The sequence below is a fragment of the Macrotis lagotis genome, chromosome X (assembly GCF_037893015.1).
Source record: "Macrotis lagotis isolate mMagLag1 chromosome X, bilby.v1.9.chrom.fasta, whole genome shotgun sequence".
In the NCBI taxonomy this organism is placed as follows: domain Eukaryota; kingdom Metazoa; phylum Chordata; class Mammalia; order Peramelemorphia; family Peramelidae; genus Macrotis; species Macrotis lagotis.
In genome coordinates, this window is record NC_133666.1 from 625,557,464 (window position 1) to 625,571,395 (window position 13,932).

General features: G+C 37.0%; 1 pseudogene; it reads right to left on the reverse strand.

The window, feature by feature from the left end:
• Positions 1-12,089: 12,089 nt before the first annotated feature.
• Positions 12,090-13,370, reverse strand: LOC141497001 (SH2/SH3 adapter protein NCK1 pseudogene; annotated as a pseudogene).
• Positions 13,371-13,932: the final 562 nt, after the last annotated feature.

Below are 13,932 nucleotides of genomic sequence, written 5' to 3' on the forward strand. Positions count from 1 at the left end.
CCTTTGCAGACAGCCCAAAATCGTTCCCGATTGTTGCACTGGTGGAATGAGCAAGTCCTTCAAGGTTGAACATCACTCCCATGTTGCTGTTAGGGTGTACAGTGTTTTTCTGGTTCTGTCATCTCACTCAGCATCAGTTCATGCAAATCCCATCCCTCCTGGTTTCTAATAGAACAATAGTGTTCCATGACATACATATACCACAGTTTGCTAAGCCATTCCCCAATTGAAGGACATTTACTGAATCTCCAATTCTTTGCCACCACAAACAGGGCTACTATAAATATTTTTGTACAAGTAATGTTTTTACCCTTTTTCCTCATCTCTTCAGGGTATAGACCCAGTAGTGGTATTGCTGGGTCAAAGGGTATGCACATTTTTGTTGCCCTTTGGGCATAGTTCCGAATAGCTCTCCAGAAGGGTTGGATGAGTTCACAGCTCCACCAACAGTGTAATAGTGTCCCAGATTTCCCACATCCCTTCCAACAATGATCATTATCCTTCCTGGTCATACTGGACAATCTGAGAGGTGTGAGGTGGTATCTCAGAGAAGCTTTAATTTGCATTTCTCTAATAATTAATGATTTAGAGCATTTTTTTCATATGACTATGGATTACTTTGATCTCCTCATCTGTAAATTGCCTTTGCATATCCTTTGACCATTTGTCAATTGGGGAATGGCTTTTTGTTTTAAAAATATGACTCAGTTCTCTGTATATTTTAGAAGGGAATCCTTTGTCAGAATCATTAGTTGTAAAGATTGTTTCCCAATTTACTACATTTCTTTTCAACTTGGTTACATTGGTTTTATCTGTGCAAAAGCTTTTTAATTTAATGTAATCTAAATCATCTAATTGGCTTTTGGTGATGTTCTCCAACTCTTCTTTAGTCATAAAACTGCTCCCCTTTCCATAGATCTGACAGGTAAACTAGTCCTTCATCTTCTAATTTGCTTATAGTATTGTTTTTTATGTCTATGTCCCTGTAACCATTTGCATCTTATCTTGGTAAAGGGTGTGAGGTGTTGGTCTAATCTAAGTTTCTTCCATACTAACTTCCAATTATCCCAGCAATTTTTATCAAAGAAGGAGTTTTTATCCCAATGGCTGGACTCTTCGGGTTTATCAAACAGCAGATTACTATAATCATCTCCTGCTTTTACACCTAGTCTATTCCACTGGTCCACCACTCTATTTCTTAGCCAATACTAAACAGTTTTGATGACTGATGCTTTATAATATAATTTTAGATCGGGTAGGGCTAAGCCACCTTCTTTTGCACTTTTTTTCATTAAGATCCTAGCAATTCTTGACTTTTTATTTCTCCATATGAATTTACTTACAATTTTTTCTAACTGGTTAAAGTAATTTTTTGGAATTTTGATTGGTACGGCACTACACAGATAGTTTGGTTTTGGTAGAATTGTCATTTTTATTATATAAGCTCTACCTATCCATGAGCAGTTGATATTTGCCCAGTTATTTAAATCTGATTTAATTTGTGTGAGAAGTATTTTCTAATTGTTTTCAAAAAGATCCTGAGTCGGCCTTGGCAAATAGACTCCCAGGTATTTTATATTGTCTGAGGTTACTTTGAATGGGATTTCTCTTTCTAGCTCTTCTGCTGTTTCTTGCTAGACATATATAGAAAAGTTGAGGATTTATGAGGGTTTATTTTATAACCTGCAACTTTGCTAAAATTGCTAATTGTTTCCAGTAGATTTTTAGATGATTTCTTGGGATTCTCTAGGTAGACCATCATGTCATCTGCAAAGAGTGAGAGTTTTGTCTCTTCCTTCCCAATTCTAATTCCTTTAATTTCTTTTTCTTCTCTAATTACTGATGCTAACATTTCTAATACAATATTGAATAGTAGTGGTGATAATGGGCACCCTTGTTTCACCCCTGATCTTATTGGGAATGCCTCTAGCCTCTCCCCATTGAATATAATGCTTGTTGATGGTTTCAGATAGATATTGCTAATTATTTTAAGAAACAGTCCATTTATTCCTACACTCTCTAGTGTTTTTAATAGGAATGGATGCTGTATTTTGTCAAAAGCTTTTCCAGCTTCTATTGATATAATGATATGATTTCTGATAGGTTTGTTGTTAATATAATTGAGTATACTAGCAGTTTTCCTAATATTGAACCAACCCTGCATCCCTGGAATAAATCCTACTTGATCATAATGTATTATCTTAGTGATGACTTGTAATCATTTTGCTAAGATTTTATTTAGGATTTTTTCATCTATATTCATCAGGGAAATAGGTCTATAATTTTCTTTTTCTGTTTTAACTCTTCCTGGTTTAGGTAACATTGCCATATTGGTTTCATAGAAAGAGTTAGGCAGAGTTCCATCTTTCCCTATTTTTCCAAAGAGATTATATAGGTTTGGAACCATTTGTTCCTTAAATATTTGGTAGAATTCACTTGTGAATCCATCAGGCCCTGGAGATTTTTTTTTAGGAAGTTCAGTAATGGCTTGTTGAATTTCTTTTTCTGAGAAAGGGTTGTTTAGGTATTTAATCTCTTCTTCATTTAACCTGGGCAACTTATATTTTTGTACATATTCATCCATTTCACTTAGATTATCAAATTGATTGGCATAGAGTTGGGCAAAATAATTTTCAATTATTACTTTAATTTCCTCCTCATTGGTGGTGAGTTCACCATTTTCATTTATGATACAAGCAATTTGGTTTTCTTCTTTCTTTTTTTTAATCAAATTGACCAGAGGTTTATCAATTTTATTGGTTTTTTCATAATGTCAACTTTTGGTTTTATTTATTAATTCAATAGTTTTTTTGCATTCAATTTTATTAATTTATCCTTTAATTTTTAGAATTTCTAATTTGGTATTTAATTGGGGATTTTTGATTTGTTCTTTCTCTAATTTTTTTAGTTGCATGTTTACTTCATTGATTTCCTCTTTCTCCAATTTATTCATATAAGTATTTAGAGCTATAATATATCCCCTGAGAGTCACTTTGAATGAATCCCATAGGTTTTGGTATGTTGTTTCATTATTATCATTATCTAGGATAAAACGGTTAATTCTTTCTATAATTTGTGTTTTGGTCCACACATTTTTTAAAATGAGGTTATTCAGTTTCCAGTTTGTTCTGGTTCTATATCTCCTTGGCCCAGTATTGCATTGTGATCTGAGAAAGATGTATTCACTATTTCTGCCTTTCTGCAGTTGATCATTAGGTTTTTATGTCCTAGTACATGGTCAATTTTTGTATAAGTTCCATGTACTGCTGAGAAAAAGGTATATTCCTTTCTATCTCCATTCAGTTTCCTCTGTAAGTCTACCATATCTAATTTTTCTAACAATCTATTTACCTCCCTAATTTCTTTCTTGTTTGTTTTATGATTCAATTTATCTACATCTGAGAGTGGGAGATTGAGGTCTCCCACTAGTAGAGTTTTGCTCTCTATGTCTTCCTGTAGTTCTTTCATCTTCTCCTCTAAGAATTAGGGTGCTGTCCCACTGGGTGCATATATTCAGTATTGAAATGACTTTATTGTCTATGGTACCTTTTAGGAGCATAAAGTTTCATACCTTATCTCTTTTAACGCCATCTATTTTTGCCGCTGCTTTGTCTGAGATAAGGATTGCTACCCCTGCTTTTTTTACTTCATCTGAAGCAAAATATATTTTGCTCCAACCTTTTACCTTTACTCTATATGTATCTTTCTGCTTCAAATGAGTTTCTTGTAAGCAGCATATTGCAGGATACTGGTTTTTAATCCACTCTGCCATTTGCTTACGTTTTAAGGGAGAGTTCATCCCATTCACATTCAAGGTTATGATTACTAATTCTTTATTGCCCTCCATGCTATCTTCCAACTGTTTGTATTTTTCCCCTTCCCCCCCGTATCCATATTCCCCAGTCTTTTGTTTCTGAAAACCACCCCCTTCTGTGTGTTTGCCCTCCTTTATCACACCCTCCCCTTTCTTTCCCCTTTTCCTTTTTCCCCTTCCCTTCCTTTTGTTATTTCCCCTTATATCCCCCACTTCCCTTTCCTTTCTCTGTCCCCCCTCCCCTTTTCTCCTTTTAATACTTGAGAGGTTATATGTTTTATAAGTTAACTGAGTATGTATAGGTTGACTTTAAGCCAAGTCTGATGAGAAGAAGATTCAGGTGTTTCTCCTCTGCTCCCTTCTTCCCCACTATTACCATAGGTTTTTTTGTACCTCTTAGTGTAATAAGGTTTATCCCATTCAATCCCTTCCCTTATCCCATCTCTTTCCTGTCCCCCTTTTTACGGAGGTAGTGTTTTTCTTAGATCATTCTAAGTCATAGAAAATTCTGAGTGTCTGTCCCTTCTAGTTCTGTATATTCTATCAAATAGAGTCAAAATTCCTGAGAGTTATGAGTCTTTCTCCCAAGTGGGGTTAAAGCCAGTTACATCCCATTAGATAGTAGTCTCATGGATAGGCCATGAATGTAAATCATTTCTGGCGAAGTGTATTCTCTCTGTTAGAATTACAATTCTCAAGGTTTATGAGAATCTTTTCCCCCCACCCCCATGCTGGGATATACCCAGTTTCAACTTCCTGGATTGCATTTTTTCCCCTTTACCTCCATCCCCTTTTTTTTACCTTTTCATGTGTCTCTTGAACCTCCTGTTTGATGTCCAAATTTTCTGTTTAGCTCTGGTCTTTTCATCAGAAATTTTTGGAATTCTTCCATTTTGTTAAATGTCCATTTTTTTCCCTGGAAGAGAAGGCTCAGCTTTGCAGGAAAGTAGATTCTTGGCTGCATTCCAAGCTACCGTGCTCTTCGAAATATCTTGTTCTAGGCCCTTTGATCCCTTAAAGCTGATGCAGCCAGGTCCTGTGTGATCCTTACTGTGGCTCCTTGATATTTAAATTGTTTTTTTCTGGCTGCTTGCAGGATTTTCTCTTTTATCTGATAGTTCTGGAGTTTGGCCACAACATTCCTTGGTGTTTTCATTTTAGGATCTTTTTCTGGTGGGGATCAATGTACTCTTTCAATAACTACTTTACCCTCCGATTCCATGATATCCAGGCAGTTTTCCATCACTAGATCCTGTAATATTAAGTCCAGGCTTTTTTTTCTCTTCCATGTTTTGAGGAAGTCCTATAATTTTCAGGTTGCCCCTCTCGATCTATTCTCAAGTTCAGTGGTTTTGTTGATGAGGTATTTTACATTTGCTTCTATTTTTTCTATTTTTTGATTTTGTTTAACTGACTCTTGCTGTCTCATGGAGTCATTAGTTTCTGTAGACTCCATTATTTTTTTTTGGGAGGGAGGAGTTTTTTGCAACTCCTTTTCCAATTGGTCAATTCTACTTTTGAAAGAGCTTTCCATTTGACCAATTGAGGTTTTGAGAGAATTAATTTCTTTTTGCATTTGCTCATTTGAGGATCTGAGAGAATTATTCTCATTTTGTATTGGTCCAATTGATGATCTGAGAGATTTATTCTCATTTCTTATTTGTCCAATTATACTTTCTGAGGTTTTGTTTTCTTGATGCAAGGTATTAATTGTCTCTCCCATATTTTTAAGCTCCTTCCTTATTTCTTCAAGAAAGTCTTTCTGCTGAAGACCAGATCGTATTCTCCTCAGAGGTTCCAGGTCTCTCTGAGTTAGGGTCTTTCCCTAACCTTTTCACTGACCCTTCTTCATTTTGCTAAGACCCGAGTTGGGGAGGGCTGGTTCACAGGGGCTTGGGATCCCTAAAGGCTTTACTCACTGAGCGCAGTTTCTCTGGCTGGACAGTAGGAGGTGTTGGTTGCTTTCTCTGGAGTGTCTGTGACCTTGATTGAGGCCTTCTCCCTTTGCTTGAAGGGAGGAGTAGGAGCTATTGAATTCTTTTGCCTTCACTCAATGGTTGGCTTTACCCTGGCCTGAGGTCATTCCTCAGCTGGGCTGGTTTTTCAGCTCACACAGCTGGGCCTGAGGCAGAAGTAGTTTGCAATTGTTTGTTTGGAAGGAGGCCTCAGTGCAATGGAGGCGTGGACTCAGAGTTTCTCAGACTGGAGGGGCCCAGGGATGGTGTCTGCAGCTCTCCTGTACCAGACCTCTCCCTGCAGCCCCATCCCCAAGCTCCAGGGGGACAGCATCAACACCAGTGCCTCTGCTTCCCCGTGGACCCAAGCCCCTTTCCTCCAGCCCCACTGCTGATCCAGAAGGTCCCACTCTCCGGCCCTCAGACGCCTGCTTCCAATTCAGCTGATAATCTGGCTGATCCAGGGCCGATCCTCCCTCTGAGCCCAGACTCACCTGCCCGAATTTAGGCCAAAGCTGCTGCGGGAGAGAAATCCTGAGGTAGATGTTCTTTCTCCTGGCTTTTTTTTCTGGGATTTTTGAGTGGGATTTCTTTTAAGAGGTTTGTTTCATGTGATAGATGGGGAAGAGATCAGGAGACTTTAGAACTGTGCCTGTCTTCTCTCTGCCATCTTGGCCGGAACAACCGAGAAATCATATCCTTAAGGAAGAAACATAAAGTATAACAGATAACAAGATCAGACAATAAGATATCAGTTTTTTTCTAAATTAAAGGGAATAGTCCTTGAACTTTGTTCAAACTCCACAGTTCTTTCTCTGGCTACAGATGGTATTCTCCATTGCTGACAGCCCCAAATTGTCCCTGATTGTTGCACTGATGAAATGAGCAAGTCCATCAAGGTTGATCATCACCCCCATGTTGTTGTTAGGGTGTACAGTGTTTTTCTGGTTGTGGTCATCTTACACAGCATCAGTTCATGCAAATCCCTCCAGGCTTCCCTGAATTCCCATCCCTCCTGGTTTCTAATAGAACAATAGTGTTCCATGACATACATATGCCACAGTTTGCTAAGCCATTCCCCAATTGAAGGACATTTACTTGATTTCCAATTCTTTGCCACCACAAACAGGGCTGCTGTGAATATTTTCGTACAAGTGATATTTTTACCCTTTTTCATTATCTCTTCAGGGTATAGACCCAGTAGTGGTATAGCTGGATCAAAGGGTATGCTCCAGTAATTTTTTAGATGATTTTCTAGGGTTCTCTAATTTACCATCATATCACCTGCAAAGAGTGAGAGTTTTGTTTCTTCATTATCAATTGTGATTCCTTTAGTTTATTTTTCTTCTCTTATTGCTAAAGCTAACATTTCTAATGCAATATTGAATAATAGTGGTGCTAATAGGCATCCTTTTTTCACCCCTTCTCTTAGTGGGAATGCTTTTATTCTTATGAATTTGACTCAGTTTACTATATATTTTATAAATGATGACTTATTCCTAAAATATATGAAGTTCTAAATAGTATGGAAATACTACCTGTAAAAAGTGTTTCCCAACTAAATGCCTTCCCTTTTTTTTTTTTTTTTTATAGATTTTTGCAAGGCAAATGGGGTTAAGCAGCTTGCCCAAGGCTAGGTAATTATTAAGTGTCCAAGACTAGATTTGAACCCAGGTACTCCTGACTCCAGGGCAGGTGCTTTATCCACTGCATCACCTAGCCACGCCCCCCCTTCCTTTTAATCTTGATTACATTAGTTTCAGTTGTGCAATACCTTACTAATTTAATTTATTCAAAATTATACATTTTGAATTTTAAAATGTCCTCTATATTTTCTTTGATCATAAACTGCTTCCCTTTCCATAAATCTGACAGATAAACTATTCATTGTTCACCCAAATGACTCATGGTATCCCATTTTATGTCTAAATACAGTACTCATTTCAACCTATCTTGGTATAGAGTATGAGATATTGGTCTATGCCTAGTTTCTGCCATACTATTTTCCAGCTTCCCCAGAAAGTTTTTTTTTAGGTTTTTGCAAGGCGAATGGGGTTAAGTGGCTTGCCCAAGGCCACACAGTTAGGTAATCATTAAGTGTTTGAGGCTGGATTTGAATTTAGATACTCCTGACATCAGGGCTGGTGCTTTATCCACTGCGCCACCTAGCCGCCCCTTAATGGTAGTATTCAACAATCATTTTTTTTTTTTTGCAAGGTTTTGAGTTTAACATTTTTTCTTCCTCCCTTTCTCCCAACCCCCCAAAAGTAATCAAATATAAGCTATACATGTATAACCATGGTAAACACAGATCCATATTAATCATGTTGTGAAAGGAGAATCAAATCCAAATGAAGAAAGAAAAGCATTAGAGAGAAAAAAGGATATAATACATAAGACAACTTTTAAAAATTGAAGATCATAATTGGTTTACATTCAAACTCCACAGTTCCTTCCACTGGATAGGGATGGCATTCTCCATCAGAAATCTTTCAGATTTATCCTTGATTATTGTACTGCTTAAATGTACACATTCATCTGTGTTGATCATCACCACATGCTCTTAGTATGAATAATGTTCTTCTGGTTCTGCTTACCTCATTCTGTATCAGTTCATGCAAATCTTTCCAGGCTCTTTTAAGTCTCACCTCTCATGATTTCTTATAGAACAATAGTGGTCCATCATATTCATATACCACAATTTGTTCAGCCATTCCCCAACTGATGGGCATTCCCTCAACTTTCCAACTCTTTGCCACTAAAAAAGAGCCAGGAATTTTTGTAAAAACATGAGTTCTTATCCCAGAAGCTGGAGTCTTTGGGTTTATAAAACAACAGATTACTTTAGTCACACTGTCTCTTTTCCACCTAATCTATTCCACTGATCCACCACTCTATTTCTTAGCCATATCCAAACAGTTTTTGTGACTGCTCCCTTATAATTTTAGATCTGGTATTGCTAGGCCATATTCCATTACATTTTTCATTAATTCCCTTTATATTCTTGACCTTGTGCTCCTCCAAATGAATTTTGTTGCAATTTTTTCTAGCTTAATAAAATAATTTTTGGTAGTTTATTTGGTATGACCTTGAATAAGTTATTTAATTTAGGAAGAATTTTCATTTTTATTATATTAATTTGGCCTACCCAAGAACAATTGACATTTGTCTGATAATTTAGAGCTGATTTTATTTGGATGAAAAATGTTTTATAATTATTATTTTTTTTAGGTTTTTGCAAGGCAATGGGGTTAAGTGGCTTGCCCAAAGGCCACACAGCTAGGCAATTATGAAGTGTCTGATGCCTCATTTGAACTCAGGTACTCCTGACTCCAGGGCTGGTGCTCTATCCACTGTGCCACCTAGCTGCCCCTTATAATTATTTTCATATAGTTGCTGAGTTTGTCTTGACAAACTCCCAATTTATTTTATGTTGTCTACAGTTACTTTATTTGTTTTTTGTTTGTTCGTTTATTTGTTTATTTTAGTTTTTGCAAGGCAATGGGGTTAAGTGGCTTGCCCAAGGCCACACAGCTAGGTAATTATTAAGTGTCTGAGGTCGGATTTGAACTCAGGTACTCCTGACTCCAGAGCCAGTGCTCTATCCACTGCGCCACCTAGCTGCCCCCATTCAGTTACTTTAAATGGAATTTCTCTTTCTATCTCTTGCCTCTGAATTTTGTTGGTAACATATAGAAATGCTGATGATTTATGTGAGTTTATTTTATAGCCTACAACTTTGCTAAAAGTGCTAATTGTTTCAAGTAGTTTTTCAGCTGATTTTCTAAGATTCTCTAAGTATACCATCATATCATTTGCAAAGAGTGAGTTTTTTCTTCATTGTCAAGTCTAATTCCTTCAATTTCTTTTTTCTTTTCTTATTGCTAAAGTTAACATTTCTATTGCAATATTGAATAATAATGGTGATAATGGACATTCTTGTTTCACCTTTGATTTTATTAGGAATGCTTCTAGTTTTTCCCATTATATCCCCATGCTTGCTGATGGTTTTAGATAGAACTTACTTATTATTTTAAGGAAAGTTCCATTTATTTCTATGCTCTCTGGCATTTTTAATAAATATGGGTGCTGTATTTTGTCAATGACTTTTTCAAGATCTATTTAAATAATTCATATGATTTATGACAGTTTTGTTACTGATATGGTCAATTATGCTGATAATTTTTCTAATATTGAACCAACCCTCTATTCTTGCATAAATCCCACTGGATCATAGAGTATTATCCTAGTGATAATTTGCTGTTATCACTTTGCTAATAGTTTATTTAATTTTTTGCATCAATATTCATTAGGGAAATTGGTTTATAATTTTCTTTATTTTGGCTCTTCTTGGTTAGGTATCAGTACCATATTGGTGTCTTAGAAGGAATTTGGCAGAACTCCTTCATCTTTTTTTCCAAAGAGTTTATTTAGATTTAGAATTAATTGTTCTTTAATGTTCGGTAGAATTCAATCGTGACTCCATCAGGCCCTGGAGACTTTTTCCTTAGGGAGTTCATTGATGGTTTATGCAATTCCTTTTTCTGAAGTGGGATTATTTAAGTATTTAATTTCCTTTTCTGTTAATCTGTTAATCTGAATATTTTCGCAAATATTCATCCATTTCACTTAAGTTGTTAAATTTATTGGCATACAGTTTCGTAAAGTAGCCCTGGATTTTAGTTTCCTCCTCATTGGTTGTGAATTCACCCTTTTCACTTTTGATACTGGTAATTTGATTTTCTTCTTTCTTTTTAAAAATCAAATTAATCAAATATTTATCTATTTTATTGGTATTTTTCATAGAGCCAACTCTTAGTTTTGTTCAATAGTTTTCTTACTTTTGATTTTATTAGTCTTTTGATTTTCAGAATTTCTAATTTGATTTTTAATTGGGGATTATTAATTTGTGTTTTTCTAGCTTTTTTTTTAGTTACATGCCCAATCATTGATCTTCTCTTTCTCTATTTTATTCATGTAAGCATTTATAGATATAAAATTTCCCCTAATAACTGTATCCTACAAGTTTTGGTATGTTGTCTCATTATGGTCAATGTCTTGACTGAATTGATTTTTTTATTTTTTATTTTTTTATTAAAGATATTATTTGAGTTTTACAATTTCCACCATCTTACTTCCCTCCCCCCATACCCCCACTGAAAGCAATCTGTCAATCATTACTTTGTTTCCATTGTTGTACACTGATCCAAACTGAGTGTGATGAGAGAGAAATCATGTCCTTTAAGGAAGAGACAAAAAGTCTAAGAGATAACAATATCAGAAAATAAGATATCTGGTTTTTTTTCTAAATTAAAGGGAATAGTCCTTGAACTTTGTTCAAACTCCACAGCTCCTTATCTGGATACAGATGGTACTCTCCTTTGCAGATAGCCCAAAATTGTTCCCAATTGTTGCACTGATGGAATGAGCAAGTCCTTCAAGGCTGAACATCACTTCCATGTTGCTGTTAGGGTGTACAGTGTTTTTCTAGTTCTGCTCATCTCACTCAGCATCAGTTCATGCAAATCCCTCCAGGTTTCCCTGAAATCCCGTCCCTCCTGGTTTCTAATAGTGTTCCATGACATACATATACCACAGTTTGCTAAGCCATTCCCCAATTGAAGGACATTTACTGGATTTCCAATTCTTTGCCACCATAAACAGGGCTGCTATAAATATTTTTGTACAAGTAATGTTTTTACCCTTTTTTCTCATCTCTTCAGGGTATAGACCCAGTAGTGGTATTGCTGGGTCAAAGGGTATGCACATCTTTGTTGCCCTTTGGGCATAGTTCCAAACAGCTCTCCAGAAGGGTTGGATGAGTTCACAGCTCCACCAACAGTGTAATAGTGCCCCAGATTTCCCACATCCCTTCCAACAATGATCATTATCCTTCCTGGTCATACTGGCCAATTTGAGAGGTGTGAGGTGGTACTTCTCATACAATATTGCTATCACCAGCTTAGTGTTTAGCACACTGCTCCAGGAAGTGCCAAAACATAAGGAACAGATAAGAACATCTAGAGAGCCGACCCAGAAAATTATGTCGAGGGTGTACCAGGCAAGAGGACTGCTAGTCCGTTCCCAGTCACGCAATGACCTCTCTGTGACTCTCAACAGTCTCTTACATTCCTGTAACTTATTTAGCTCTCCTCAAAGAATTTGTGTGCTACACTTCTTGGTATATCTAAGTTTAGTATTGAAATTACTTCACTCTCTATTGTACCTTGTAGGAAGATGTAGTTTCTTTCCTTATAACTTTTTTTTTTACAAAGTTTCTTTTTTTTACACAAAATGGCGTATATGTGCATGTACTGTGTTATAATAAAAATACATATGTATTATAGTCAATTTTATATAGAGTTAAAAACATCAATTTCCAGTCTGGCATTTGAACCAACATCTTCTTAGTCTTCAATTAGATTCCTAATTTGAAATTTGCATCAGTTATTCTGGTCATCTTTCTATCATGATAAATGCTTGATGAGATATAGTTTTTATCCTTGTTCAATTGTAAAAAAATTGGTGCCTTTTTATAGTGTTCTACAAGTTCTTCCATGGTGCTGAATTTATGCTGTCCAATGCAGTAAACAGAGTCTTTCAACTGGACTTTAAAATGCTTGTTTTTCCCTTGTGCTTTCAAAGATACTGAGAAATCATTTGGAGAAGATTCACTATCCCGAATGAGAAAGTCTCCTTCATTTCCTCTTTCATTCAATGCCATTGCTGCCTGATGTCTAGTGATTTTCCCATAATACCATGGATTGCCAGCAAATCTGCCAGTGACTGATGGGCCAATGTAATCACACTGTAGGAGTGATGGTTCCAATCCTGAGGTTAGCTGACTATTCTGCATGACAGTAACAGTTCTTTGGCACCAAGCCCACCTGCCCATTAATCTTCCCACATTTCCACCACTCAGGGTCATTTTCAGGTTTTTCATTAACATCCATCACTTCTCCTTTCTCAAAATTTAACTCTTCATCATTGGAGGAGCTGAATGGATAGAGAGCTTGCACCACATGTAACACTTGTCCACTATTTAAATTGTTGATGACCGCTGCTAATTTTTCTGATAAGGAGCCCATATGGTCACCCAGAGGACTGTTGCTTTCTTCAGTCACATAGTTTGAAGGAAACCATCCAACCTGTCCATTATAGCTCCCCCATCACCAACCATCACTGCATTTCTCCATGACAACCACCTTTGTCCCTTTTGTCAGAGATAATTCATCCACCCTCTCGGCCATGTAATTAAATTTCACATAAGCAGGCATGTTGAGGTCATATAGACGTTCTCCTGGGTCAACAAAACTGTCATCAGCAGGAGATGAAGAATCTGGCACACTGAATTTCCTTTTCACTTTTCCAATACCTAAAGTATCCGTTAGATTTTTTACAATAGAAGCTTTCCTTGCATTGTTTTTCCTTTCAACATAGTTAGAAGGCACAAAACCAGTTCTGTTCATAGAATTTCGAACTCTCCACCAAGACTTGGAATCATCCAGTAACCAAAGTCTTTCATTCTTCTTGATGTCAAGCTCTTGCTCTTGCTGAGCCACACAATCAAATTTGGCTTCTACCGCCACCTCTTCTGCCATCTTATGGTGGCTCTGGCGCTTTACATTAACTCTTCTTACTTCAATTTTTCATTCAGTGTGTATGCCCCGCAGGGCCGCCGCGGTCGCCGCTGGGTCGAGGAGCTGGAGGGGAGCGGAAAGCCGCTGCCCCTGCCACCGCCGCGGCGGGGATGGGGGAGGGGCTCCTTATCACTTTTAATGAGATCTATTTTTGCTTTTGCTTTGCCTGAGATCAGGATTACTATCCCCCCTTTTTTTTCACTTCAGATGAAGCATAATATATTCTGCTCTAGCTTTTTATCTTTACTTTGTGTGTATCTCTCTGCTTCAAATGTGTTTCTTGTAAATAACATATTGTAGGACTCTGGTTTTTAATCCACTCTGCTATCCATTTCCTTTTTATGGAATCATCCCATTACCCTCCATCCTATCTCCCCTCCATTTGTATTTTCTTTCTGCTTTCACCGTATTCCTCCTCACTAGTGTTTTGCTTCTGAATACTACTTCCCTCAATTTGTGCCCATTATATCAGCCCCCCTTTTCTTTCCCTTTTACCCTTTTACTTTCCCCCCCTCCTTTCTTC